We start from the raw sequence: 14,035 nt of genomic DNA, 5'->3' as shown, positions 1-14,035 counted from the left end.
AAATTGTCCAGTAATACACAATTTCCAATCAAGACACACGGGCGTTTTGAAATATTTACCACACATAAATAAAATATGTTACCTATAGGATGCTTTTTATCACATATCTATGGACGCCGAATGTCGATATTGATGTATAAGTAATAATATTAAGCGCAGAAATACAAAGCTTCTAGCAAGGTCTAGTCGTGCCGGCTTGTTCCTTGGACAGAAACGTTTCCAGGACCGTTTTTGAAGACGGGGTATTTGTTTCCTAGTTATCTTCCTCCTCCCCAGGCCACGAGTCCCTCTGCCTCCCTGATCATGAGGGACCGGGGGTGGAGAAGACCCCAGAGCCGGAGCAGGGAGCACTGCGCACCCAGAGGGGCCCCTGCCATCACAGCCTTGGGAGACGGGGAGGCCGGGGCGGTGGGGGTGGGGAGGTTCCTGGTCCGGGCTCCCTCTGGAGCCTGCCTTGCCCGCATCAAGCCAGCCAGTGGCCACCTGGGGTGAGCAAACCCAGGGGAAGGAAGGTGAACGTGAGTCTGTGTTTCCCTAAGGTCGCTTGCCCTGTTGGGCTGGGAGCTGGTTCCCAGTCTCGGGCTCACATTGCTTCCTCCGCAGGACTCACGCCTCCAGAGCCATTCGGAGTGGAAGGCAAGGCTTGTGTGGTGCAGCTGGGGGGTACCTGTCTCACCAGCCGGAGGCTTGCCGAGTGGAGGGGCTCCCCGTCAGACCAGAGAGGCCAGCCGAGGACAAGGCCACAGGTAACAGGGGCGGGGTTAGTTCAGCCACAGCAGTAAATAATGGATGGTTTCCTTCCTTTCTTAAAACAGAACCAGGGACCCAGGCGCACGAGGACAAATGTTCCACGTGGGGAAATCTCAGGACACAAGGCCACCGAAAATGTGGCAAGCATTACTCCTCTGGTGTGGACATCATCTCTGCGAACGCCTTGTGGGAAGGACAGGCCAGAGCAGTGCCCTTACCCCCTCGGTGACAGCCCGGCAAAGACAGACGGCGCTGAATCCAAGCAGGGAGGGAGGTTTCATTAAAAGAGGGCAGCCAGGGGGTCACCCACAGCCACAGGAGGAAACTCGGGGACAGATGGGAAACAAGGCCAGGGCAGGAGAGGGACCAGGCAAACAGTCTCTTTCTGGCCATTTTGCCAACATAAAAGTGGCAGAGCGGCCCCCCTTTAGCAACGAGGAAATGGAGGCACCGCTGGTTCCCAGAATTGCTTGCTCCTCTCCCCGGGGGGGGGGGGGGGGGAGGCGGGGGCCGCGCCCCCCCCCCGGGCCCCCGCCATGCGGCGCTGCCTCTAGAATGGCCCAGGGGCGCGGGAGGGGCCGGCCTCCCTGCGGGCGTGGGAAACGAACTGCGAGGCAGTGGTTTGCTCCCGAAGAGGAAGCGCAAAGACGGGGGGGGGGGGGTGGTCTGTGCGGTCCAAACCCCAGCGGCCCTGCGCCCCATCCCTCCCCCGCGCTGACCCCCGGGGTCCCGCGCACCTGCCCGGCACGTCCCATCCCGCGAGCGCGCCGGGCCGCGGCGCGCCCTCTGGTGGCCAGCCCTGGAGCCGCACGGCCGCGTCGCCTGGCCCGGGCCCGCATCCATCAATCTCAAGAACAAGGTCAGACGGAATATATTTTTAAAGGCCTCTTCTCGGTTACTATGGCAACGGGACAAATTGTTAAACTCAAAGTAGGCTGGAGCTGCACGTTGTTCCCTATTAAATTGGGAAGGGAAACAACTTCATTTCCGCTGTCGCACAACTGCAGCTTCCGGGGGTGTCGATTTTCAGGGTTTCGGAGAGCAGTTCGGTTTCCTCCAACCGGGGAGCCCCGGCCGGTGTCCGTGGGAGCACCGGGGACCAGAGCAGCGCGTTCCCAGGCGGCTCTGGATGTGATAAACTGTCGTGAAGAAATGAGCCTGCCTCCTCACTGCCCATTCCCCCGAATATTTATGGAGCAATTATTCTTGAGGGAAGTTTCTGAAACCTTGCTGCCCTGCTTCGGTCCTGCCTGGCCATCTACTCGCCTTGGGACCTCAGGCAAGACCCGTGCGCTCTCTCTGTTCAATCCCTCCACCCGCAGAAGGGGGACACCGCCCCCCCCCCCCCCCCCCCCCAGGACTCTGGGGAGAGTCAAGAGAGAGAATGCATAGAGGACGCTTTTTACGACGAATTTCATTTTAGAATTTTAATTTAGAATCGTGTCAGTTTCACCGAGAAGCTGCGCGGATAGTTGCATTTCCCCTGCCATGAACACCTATGAGAGCGCCTGCCTTTGACCCAGCTGATGAGCCGGTATTGATACGATGTTATTAACTGGAATCCCTACTGTATCCAATTCATACTGTATCCCCTTGGGTTTTCCCTAATGTCCTCTTTGTATCCGAGGATTGCATCCAGGACACCACATTACATTTTGTCGTCCTATTTCCTTGGGCTCCGCTAGACTGTGCCAGTATCTCAAGACTGTCCTTGTTTTGGTGACAGTTTTGAGGAGTACTCGTCAGGCATTTTGCAAAATGTCTCTCAGTTTGGGTTTCTCTGATGTCTTTCTGATCCTTAGATTGGGGCTATGGGTTTGGGGGAAAAGGGCAGAGGTCAAGTATTCTCGTCACATCACGTCAAGGGTGCATGCTGTTAACAGGACTCGCAACCGTGGATGTTGACCTTGACCACCTGGCGAAGGTCATGTTTGGCAGGTGTCTCTGCTGAAAAGTTACTGTCCCCCCTTCCATCTTGTACTCGGAGAAGGAAATTGCTGTCTGCAGCCCACACCTATAAACTGGGGTGTTCCACGCCCCCTCCTGGACAGCAGAATATTCTACATAAAGTTCTTGGAATTGTTCTTCATGAGAGATTGGTTTCTTCTCCTTGCTGATTTATTTGGTCATTTCTTTATGCCAGCACAGACTTAGGCACATTTATTTTATATTTGAGTTATACTCCAATACATTATTTTTTGCTCAAACGGGGAGCTCTTCCCGTTGATTCCTGTGGCCCTTTAGCATCCTGATGGCGCTGCCTTCTGAGCACCCCTTCCTCTGCGTTCCCAGATGCGCCCCTGCGCCCCACCCATTTTGCGTGTTTCCCACCCATCCGGGGATCTGCCATTGTTCCCAGCCCTGGTTCCCCTTACTGGCGAATAACATTAGGAAACCAAGGCTGGCTAATGTACAGCATGGGGGACTATAATTAGCAAAAACACATTATATACACGAAAGCTGTTAGGGGAGTAGATCTTAAATGTTAATACCGCACAAACACACAAAACAATGGTAATTATGTGAGGGGGTGGACGTGTTAACTAGCCTACTGTGGTAGTCATTTTGCAACATGAAATCATCAGATGTGCATGAAATCATCAGGTTGCACTCCTTAAACTTTCATATGTTATATGTCAATACTATCTCAATAAGGCTGGGGAAAAAAAGAATAAAGTCTTATTTTTATTTATTTATTTATTTATTTATTTTTATTTTTGAGAGAGAGAGAGACAATACAAGTGGGCATGGGGCAGGGAGAGAGGGAGACACAGAATCTGATGCAGCTCCAGGCTCTGAGCTGTCAGCACAGAGCCTGACATGGGGCTCAAAGTCACGGACCATGAGATCATGACCTGAGCTGGAGTCGGACGCTTAACTGACTGAGCCACCCAGGCCCCTGGTGTCTGCGTCTCCCTCTCTCTCTGCCCCACCCCTGCTTGCACTCTGTCTCTCAAAACTGAATAAACGTTAAAAAAAAAATTTTTTTTTAAAAGAAGCACTGTTAAAAATCTAGCATACAGTAAGTGCTCAATAATTACTCGTTGTTAATGTCATTATTGCCTGGTAGACATCGTGCTAAGAGCCAGGGATAAACTAACGCGTGATGGACTCACAGCCCGGGGCAAAGAGGCGTTTCTGGCAAATTGTGCTGCACTCCGAGAAGAGCTTTGACGGATGCCCAGGGTGTCAAGGAGTACAATAAAGTAGCGTTAGAAAGAACACCACAGAGAACTATGTAATGGCAGTTATATGTGCTCTATTGTTAAGTGCAAAAAGCATGCTGAACAACAGTGTGAATTGTGTGATCGCGCCTTTGTTACAGGAGTGTGTGCACATATATATATACGCATTACAGCAGAGGATTTGTCTGTAGCGTAGATTCTGTGGAATTAACTTGCCGCCCGGGGATGACACGTGCCACGATACTCACTGTTGGTGTTTCTGGGTGCTAGTCTTATGCGTATTTATATTCTTTTCTTTTCTCTCTCTCTCTCTTTTTTTAGAGAGGGAGAGTGTGAGTGGGGGAGGGGCAGAGGAGACAGAGAAGCCCAAGCAGACTCCACACTCAGCATGGAGCCCAGCACACGACTCGATCCCACGACCATGAGATCATGACCTGAGCCGAAATCAAGAATGAAACACTTAACCAACTGAGCCACCCAGGCACCCCTCTTTTTAGAGAGAGAGAGAGAATCCCAAGCAGGCTTCGTGCTGTCAGCACAGAGCCTGACACAGGGCTCGAACCCACGAACCGCGAGATCAGGACCTGAGCCTAAACCAAGAGTCAGATGTTCAACCCATGTAGCCACCCAGGCGCCCCCCCCCCCACTTATATTCTTAATTGTGCTTATGTACATTTTCTAAAATACATTCATTACTATGTATAACGATCTTAAAAGAATATTCGGGGAGCTAAGAGTAACAATGAGCTGGTTCGTCTCAGGATGTGTGGGGGTCCCACGGGGACCTTCTGAGATGGCAGGGGGGTTGTGGCTCTGTGACAGGTGGGCCACAGTTGGGCACCAGCAGGCTGGCCTCCCGACCCCCACCCACCCCCCGCCCCAGGCCACTACCCGTGGCTGCCTCCGTGAGTGGCGGGGCCAGCGGTCTCAGGGCTGAAGGACACAGCATGCCGACACCGGCATTCCCTGAGGGATTGTTGCTGCTCGGTTCACGGCCACGTGCAGGACACAGGTAGGTGCACAACACATCTCTTCTCGTGGATTTGTTCGAGGACTGCCGCAGGGCTGGCACTTACGATGTCACAATCAGAGGCGTACGTCTTGCTTTGTGCCCAAGAGGCACCATCATCTTTCATGTGTCCTCAACCGAATGGACCTCTCAGGCTCCCTCTGTTTCCTGAAACTCTCTCCCCCACCCCCGCCACTGCCAGTTCCGGTCTGGAATTCTAGGAGTCCATGCCTTGTCTAAACTCCGAGCCAATGTCCTGTGACACCGAGAGGCGGGCCGCCTGTGCTCGCTTCCTCCCCTTCCACATCTTCCTCCTGCGCTGGGTGGTCAGCCCAACCCAAGCACACACTCAGGAGGGAAGGCAGGGAACCCCAGCTGCCGGCCCTGGGTGACAGTGGAAGGACCAGGGGCGCTCCGGTAACATCGGTGGGAATACAGACAAGTATCATCTATCAGAGGGATGTGCAATAGCTACTAATGTTTTCAATGCACATATCCTTTGACCCAGCAATCACACACCTAGAAATTTACGCTTATAGAAATACTTGCAGATTGCACAAAAATATTTAACAAGAGGCCCAACGCAACACCCCTGTGATTGAAAAACACAGAAAAAATCTAAGTGTGCGTTGCTGGAGGTGGGGGTGTAAATAATCTGTAATGTTATATAATATTCTATATATATACTCTATAATCCTAATAATACTATATAAATAATCTCGAATACCACATGCTATAGACTATTTCACCATTAATAAAAGAAGAAAGATTTCTTATGTCCTAAATGGAAAGGTATTCGTGGTGAGTTGTAACGTGCAGGGGAAAATAAATCGTAGAAGAGCCTATACGATTGTGTTAGTCTTTTTAAAAAAATACCTTCTATTTGTGCCTTATTCTTTCTTGTTAGTTAATAAAAGTTGTAAGGGTGTGAATTTTCCTCTGCATTCTACTCTGAAAGAAACCAAGATTTGTTTCCAGCTTCGCTGAAACGTATTTGTCACTTGGGGCACGCTGAGTTGATACACTTACATGCCGCAAAGCTAGTGTTAGCTAACGCCTCGATCGTGTCTCACGTGATTACCATTTCTTCTTGGTGGGGAGAACATTTAAGATCTACCTTCTTAGGAACGTTCAAGCATATAACCCCTTATTGGTAACTGTAATCACCAAGCTGGACATTAACGAGGTCCCCAAAACTCACTCGTCACTGAAATTTGTACCTTTTGACTGGCGGTAACCAACATAAGATTCTCCTTTGAATCATTTTCTGTGTTTTCTACCGGTATCTGTATTTTACTTCCTCTTTGCCAATTTTCGTATGAGAGAGTGTTATGCCGTGTTTGGATTAGCAGGTAGGTTGGAGCATTTTTTGGTTTGTTCAAACACATATCCATAGTTGCTGCTTTCACTGAATCTGAAATAGAGAATGCGGACTGGTCGGTTTCTACCGCTGGGAACTCGGAGAGTTTCTCTGAGTACTGTGAGTGTTCCTTGCACGATATGCAAATATTGTGCACATTTCATGAATGTTTGAAAACGTGATTTATCTCAATAAACTCCACCAACACCGGCATCATCGCATCCCCATTAATTCCATTATTTAAATCATTCTACACCTTGATTCGTTTCTCGCCTACTCGTTCTGCCAGGGCTCAGCGAAGCAATGTTCAATTCCCCCATAAATGCTGTGCTCTCTCCGCTTCTCCCTTGCTACTATTCTCACTTAGCACGTCCCAAGAGGCACCAGGGGGGCTCAGCCGGTTCGGTGTCCGACTCTTGGTTTCGGCTCAGGCCATGATCTCACGGTTTGGTGAGTTCAAGCCCCACATCAGGTTCTGCACTGTTAGCATGGAGCCTGCTTGGGACTCTCTCTCTCTCCCTCTCTCTCTCTCTCTCTCCCCCACTTGTACTGTCTCTGTCTCTCTAAAAATAAATAAATAAACTTTAAAAATTAAAAAAAAAAAATGAGCCTGCTTCCCAGGAACCACACTGCTTCACAATCTTCTGAGGATAAGCACTGGATTTCTAATGTTCCATTTGGTTAAGAGACGTACTTGTAGAAGGAAGCCTCTTCCTTCAAGATTTCTGGATCTGTCCACATGGCCTATGCATTTGCTTTTGTTTCCTCCTTCTTGGGGGGGGGCAGGAGGGGGGTACCGCCCACCCCTGGCACACAAGCCCACCCCACCGGGCCCCACCTCGTAGCCGTCAGTCCCCCTGACTCCAGCGCCGTGGGCCCATGTCTAAGAGTAAGGCTAGGTAGTTGAACGTAAACCAGCTCGGTTCCCAAGGCCCCACTGACCAGCAGGCTTGAGGGCCACTCCACTGAGCTTCCGATGGAAGTGCATGGACTCTGCGGGACGTTCAAACAGGCCTGAGCTGTGTGCACCTTGCCTTCCTGCTCAGACTACACAGGACCCGAGACAACTCTGCCCATCTCTGACGCTGCGAAGGTTTTCCGTGGGCAACGGAGCCACCCAGAATGCAATGGGTCTGCCCCTGCCCCCCGCCACCTGCCCGTGTCCAGAAGTTAGGGACCCAGCAGGAGCAGAGAGGCTTCCAGGTCAGAAGCTCCCCGGGCACTTCTGGGGAGGGGTTTCTGCACCCTGAAGGTAGGGGCCAACAGCACAAGGTGAGTGAGGTCCAGGAACATGCTTCTCCGCCCACCCCCACCCTTGCTGGACCATGCAGCTGGAGTCATACTCATCTGTCAGACAGTATGACGGAACATCCTGTTGGAGAAATGGTGGGCGATCAGGTGCTGTTGCCCACTGCTGTGGGGGGCAAGCTGGTAAAGCCTGTGGCGGGTAGAGCAGTGGCAGAAAGTACGTATGGCCAATCCTCCTTCCCTAGCCTTCTGGCATCTGAAATCTCCCCTTCAAGATACACCTCCCCTCAAGATACAGTCTGAGCATCAAACTAAATAATGACAACACGAAAAGAGGTCTACGCAAAGCTTTTTACGGCAACGCTGCGTTGCAAAATATTGGAAGCAACCCAATGGCCGCACGCAAGACAGCAAGTCCACACACAAGAGTAACACGCAGTGTGAGAAGGAGGAGAGCCTCGTGAGTTAGTGTTACTCAGCACACGGTCAAGTGGACACAGGAAAACGCAAACAAGTACATATATTTGTGCACAAGGAAAAGGGAGGAGATAAAGTATACGTGATCTCATTTGTGCAGACAGAAAGCACAGGAAGGATAAACTGAAAATTAATGAGATGGGCACCCACAGTGGCTAGAAAGAAAAGGTAGAAAGAAAAGGGGGTGGGGGCCAAGGTGGAGGGTAAGGGGCAAGGGACACTCCTCTGAGGGAGATGTTTGTATAGTTCTGATTTCTAGAGCCTTGTCGATTCACATACTCAAAAGTATGGAATACAAACAAAAATAGACGAACCCAAGTGTATTTAGGACAAATTATATAAGCATACTGAAGAAAGAGAAACAAAAAGTAATTCCAGTAACTTTTGAACACACTACTATGTTCATACTTTAGTCCTTTAGGCTGAAAACAAACAAAGAAATAAACAAACACAAAAGGGTTTTTAAAAGACGGAAACTCAACGAGTCAATTTGTTTTTCACAGTGGCATAAGTTAGCGGTTCCAAAACCCTTCTATGTGTATTGCGGGACTGAGCAAACAGTAAACAAATTGAACAATGGGAGCCAGGTTTTCCATTGTTGGAAAAGGGAGTTAGAAACGTGGACAGGAGGAAATGCAGAATGAATCCCATGGTGTTGGATTGGCATTGGAAGTGTCAGTGTGGATGGATGGATGGATGGATGGAGAGAGAGAGAAAGAGAGAAAAGATAGATGATAGATAGATAGATAGTAGATAGACACATAGATACATAGATATATAGGAAGATAGGCAGATGATATGCATGTGTGTGTGCACGTGCATGCACACACACACACACACACACACACTTCCTACCTCTGTCTGCTCACGACAGAGTCTGCAAGAAGACGGTTGCCATGGGCACCCCCAGAGCTCAGATCTTGGTTTCTAAATCCTATTCCCCAATAGAAGGAAACAGGGCTTCTTGGAGGAATGACTGGCTTCCAGGCTGGTGCAGGAAAAGGATAAGATGAATCTGGAACACCACACTGAACAGAAGTTAGGGGAGTATTTGAAGAAAAGAGTGGGGCGTGTCAAAGGGACACAGGAGCCCGGCCCCCAATGGCAAGATCTAGGACAATCTGAGCATCACACTAAATAATCACAGTACTGGGTCATAGCCCATAGAATAAAATAAGCATCCAGGAGTTCATACGGATATAAATTGTACGAGAAAGAGGGAGAAAGCTCATCTCTACAGGAGAAATCTAATGGACAGGAGAAGGCAGAATGGATTTTTGAGCAAAACAATCATAATAATAATAGTTTCAAGGGAGATGCATCCATGGATGTAAAACTAGTGAAATTTTCATAACAAAAGATAAAGAGAACTAGGGAGTTTCAAAGAGCCTCCCTGAAGACATTTAGTAATGGCAAAAGTGATGTAATAACCTTAAAGAAAGCTGGGGAAAGTTCGCTTTGGTGGTGAGGGGACAGGTAGCTGCCATTTCCCCCCTGACATGATCCGAGAGGCTGAACCACTCCCCTTTCCCAGGATCCTGGTTAAAAATGCATAACCTTATGTCCTCACAGGGGGACACGTCAGAAAAACCCAGACTGAGGGACGTTCTATAAAATAATGTTCTGTGCTCCTCAAAATTGTCGAGGTCATAGAGGACAAGAAAACCCAAGGAACTGTTTTCAGCTAAAGGAGTCTAAGGAGACGGGTTCACTGGCACAACGGGGAAAATGGAACGTGCTAGAAAGAACATGAAGATAACAGTTGGTGAGAAACAAGAGGTATAGATTAGATGATATTGTTGTATCAGCTCTAATTTCCTTATTTTGACCACTGTGCTGTGGTTACGTAAGAGAATGTTCTTGCTTTTATAAAACACGCACTTAGGTGTGTAGGGATAAAGGGGCATCGTGTCCACAGGATACTCTCAGATGGTAAAAATACTGCTACGTCTATAAGAGGGAACTTTTGCATTATTTTTTTCAACTTTCCTATGAGTCTGAAGTTATTCCAAAAGAAAAAATTTGTTTTAAATGCAAGTACCTCGGGGCGCCTGGGTGGCTCGGTCGGTTGAGCACCCGACTTCGGCTCAGGTCACGATCTCACAGTTCGTGGGTTCGAGCCCCGCGTCGGGCTCTGTGCTGACAGCTGGGAGCCTGGAGCCTGTTTCCGATTCTGTGTCTCCTTCTCTCTCTCTGCCCCTCCCCTGCTCATGCTCTGTCTCTCTGTGTCTCTCAAAAATAAATAAATGTTAAATGCAAGTACCTCTGCAGACGGTAAGAAGAAGTCCCTTGGAACCTGCATCCCGGGTCCCAGGCAAAACCCCTAAAAAATAAGCTGTCCCTTCAGGCAGACTCTGTCAACGTTAGAGGAGTCACAAGACCTCCAGCTCACCAGAAAGGTTCTTTGCCCAAATTCCTCAGTAGAATCTTCCGGAGCATCCGAAGCATGCCCAGCTTCCTCCTGTTCTATAACACCCACAGACAGAGCTCGCGATGAGGCTGATTGGATGTTAATCTCATCAGTAAGTGAGCTTCCTACCACAGCATCTGAAGACAAAGAAAGCACGACGTAAGCCAAGCTGTCTAAATATTTAAGAAAGATAATATCATCTGCCTGTCTTGCTTCCCTTCACCCCCCCAGAGCTGTCTCCTCACCCGGAACTGTTGACCTCCGGGGTCAGACGATTCTGCGTTGCGGGAGCCGTTCTGGGCGTCGTGAGGTGTCGAGCAGCCTCTGCTTGGTGGTCTGCTTGGGCCGCCCGCTTGGTGGTGAAATCTGCACCTTCAAACGCCGATACCCAGTCTGGCAACGTGTCAATAAGTAACTGAATAAGGTCATTGCAGCCAGTGTCACAGGGCAGAGTCATCCTTGAACAGAACAGAATACCCGTAGGGTGACGAACATCCCAGTTTGTGTGGGACCTTCCCAGTAGAGCCTTGTGCCCGGCAAACTGAAGAGCTGGTCACTCCACAAACCTGTGACCCAGTAAATGACACAACCTCCACCCCCGTGAAGGCAGCCAGGACTGAGAGCCTGGGACTGGTGGGTGCTCCCACAGCGACAAGCCAACACACCCACCGTCGCTGTCCTTTTTAAAGGGCAGGGTCATTCAAGACAGCGTCAACCTCCCAGGGCCAAGCTCATATCCAATCTCTGTCATCCGGAGGGCGAAGGGCTCTTACAGCTTACAGTCCTGTCATGGCTGGTGTTCCAGATGGGAGAGGATGACGGGGTGGTCATCTGGGGACGGGAGCACCGTGCGAGGCCCCCAGGTGTGGCCAGACTCAGAGCAAGCAGGGTGCAGAAGAGACTCAGGTTGGCTTCACTTTTTCCTCCGGATACAAGTAGTGGCAGTTCTTGAGCCGAGCCAGGCTGTGTGCCTCCTGCACCTGCAACCCCTACCGCCCTCCCTGCGTTGTAGACACGCCCACCTACAGATGGACAAGATGACTGGTTGGAGTCTTCAAACCCCATAGGCAGCTCCCTGGTTTCCGTGAGGCGGTCTCCCATCTCGGGCTGGCTTGACAGCAGATGGCCCACCAACTCTGTTCCCCTCCCAGCAGCTCTGCAGACCCGCCCTAGCCTTGCCAGTAAACCAACAAATGCAAGGTTGCCAGAAACTTCTATAGTGACCCACAGCTCCCTGCAAACGAGCAGACCTGGGCGACATGCCTGGAGGCCTGGCCGGACCTGAAGGTCATGGGCAACCCTGGGACCTGCTGTAGTGAAGCCTACAGTATGGAGTCCAAGAACATCCCCAGGTCAGATCCGCCAAGAAGACGACCAGAAAGCTGAGGTCGTGTGCGTGGCTGTGAAGCAGAACAATTACAGGCACATTGACCCAGTTCCTGGTGTAGACGCAGTGGGGGAGGATAGAGCAAGCTGGTCCACGGAGGACCTCACCCCCCACGCTCCCACGTGGTCACACGCCAGTTTTGAACTCCTTTCAGAAGACAAAAGCAGAAAGCCACATAGCTACTGTCATTGACAAAGACGTGTGGTTACTTTAAAGCCCTGGTGGGCAAGCTCTCAGTAACTAGACTGGGTTCTGCCGAGTCTCCATTCCAACAATTCCACTCCGTGTGAAGGAAGCCGTGGGCGATGCGTGGACGGATGTCACTCAAGTGGGTATCGTGGTGCAAAAAATATTTTCCCCTTGACTTTTTTTTCCCCAACAATTTACAAACTATTCCTGGATCACAGGTCCCATAGAAACAAGAGTCAGGCTGGACTCTTGGCCCAGGGGTCATGGGTTGCTGAGCCAAGGCTTAAAGAGAGAGATCTTGATCCTGACAGAGCTGGGAGCGTCTTGGGCGTGGGCTCCCATTAAGGATGCAGCAGCAGAGGTTGGGAGTCTAGAGAGACAGGAGCAAATGCATCTCTTCCCATCACAACCCAGGCTCAGCAATGAGACGCTTCATGTATTTGGAGCGTGCAGACGGGAAACCATGGTGGCCATCACACCTCACGGCTGCCCCGTAGCTACTGTCCGCACAAATGATTTTCCTCTTAGCTCAGATTGATGTGAACAAGCCACACTCCCTACCTCTGAGCGTGCTTATCACTTGGGCTGCTCTCTGAGCACGTGAGATGGTTTTACCAGCAAAAGCGTGTGAGCACATTTCCGCGCAAGTGCTGGACTGGATCGTCTAGAATTAATCTCATGTCCAGTCGCCGCCTTCCCGGGGCGAGGGGGTTACAGCTCACAGCAGGTGGGGCTCAGGGAGGCCCCACACACAGCGAGGAAATGCAAATGCCAGGCCACTGCCAGATTGTCGCACCTGATGAGACTCTGTACACGGCAGTGGAGGCAGGTGCTCGGCTCCAGGGACCCCCTCCCGCTTAAGCGAGTAGTGGTCAGAATCTTCTACCAGCACCAAGAAGGGAAAGGGGTGGGGGGCATCGAATCTAAACCTCCTCTGACAGTCGAAGCTGCCTCTGAAAGCAACGGCAGGTGTATACAACAGGGAGTTCCGAGGTGAAATTCAAGTTGCTCTTTGTCCAGAATTGAAACAACTAGAAATGGGAGTAATCATGTTTTCCTGCTCTATCCGCGGTGCTGTATGAGGCAGTCCCACTGGTGACAAGCACTCTGATGGAACAAATATATTAGTAATTATAATTCACATTAATAAACTCTAACATGCATTAAGCTCTGCCAAGCCCTTAACGGACCATGTGACCTGCCTTCCCTCCCTGTGCCCTCATTGCCCTCAGAGGTCAATCCTCCTATGGGCTCGCCTCTGGTAGAGACCCACTGACCTGCTGGAGATCACACAGCAGGTGTGGAGGAATAGCCAGGATTCCCAAGTGGGCTGCCAGTCTCACAGCCCCGTGCTCAGTCTCTGTTCTTCCCAGCCAAGTGCAACACACTCCTGAAATCTATCTGATCTGTCAGAGATTGGATTGGAATTCAGGATATTGTTGTTGGTAGATCCAGTTAATCATCCTTCAATATATGGAAAACGGTAGTACGTATTTATGATGACTCTCCATTAACTGGGATATTCCACTGACCAAACTGCCCACGTATGAACCTTTGTTCACTCGTGGGGGCAGCATTAACTCAACCCCATTTCCAGGGGTTGGGAAATAGAAAGGTGGACATTGACCCATGAGGATGTCCCGCCTGGAAGAAGAGCATATGGGACAATTCTAACCCAGGGCGCTCCTGGGCAAAGTAAGGAAAGAAAAGGTATAAGAAAGAAAAACTCATGCCGCCCAAGTAGGTGTTACGAAAAGCAAAGAAGTGACACTACAGTGATTATTGAAGAACATATACTAGCTTTGTCAGAAAGAGAAGACGAGGACATCCCAGGCAGAAGGGCGCCATCTGTGGCTAGAACACAGGTGTCTACAGTGGCATCAGGCATCATCCGAGATGAGGAGGAGGAGGGACATGGTGCCATGTTGACTTTGGACTTTGTCCAGAAGGTTATGAGGAACCACTGGAAGATTTAAATCAGGGAAGGGTCCTAGGATGGTTTGCATTTTGGGGAGACCCT

Source organism: Herpailurus yagouaroundi, unplaced genomic scaffold (genome assembly GCF_014898765.1).
Source record: "Herpailurus yagouaroundi ecotype Mexico unplaced genomic scaffold, PumYag 163, whole genome shotgun sequence".
NCBI lineage: Eukaryota > Metazoa > Chordata > Mammalia > Carnivora > Felidae > Herpailurus > Herpailurus yagouaroundi.
The sequence above is the reverse complement of the archived record's forward strand: the minus strand, read 5'-3'. Positions refer to the sequence as shown.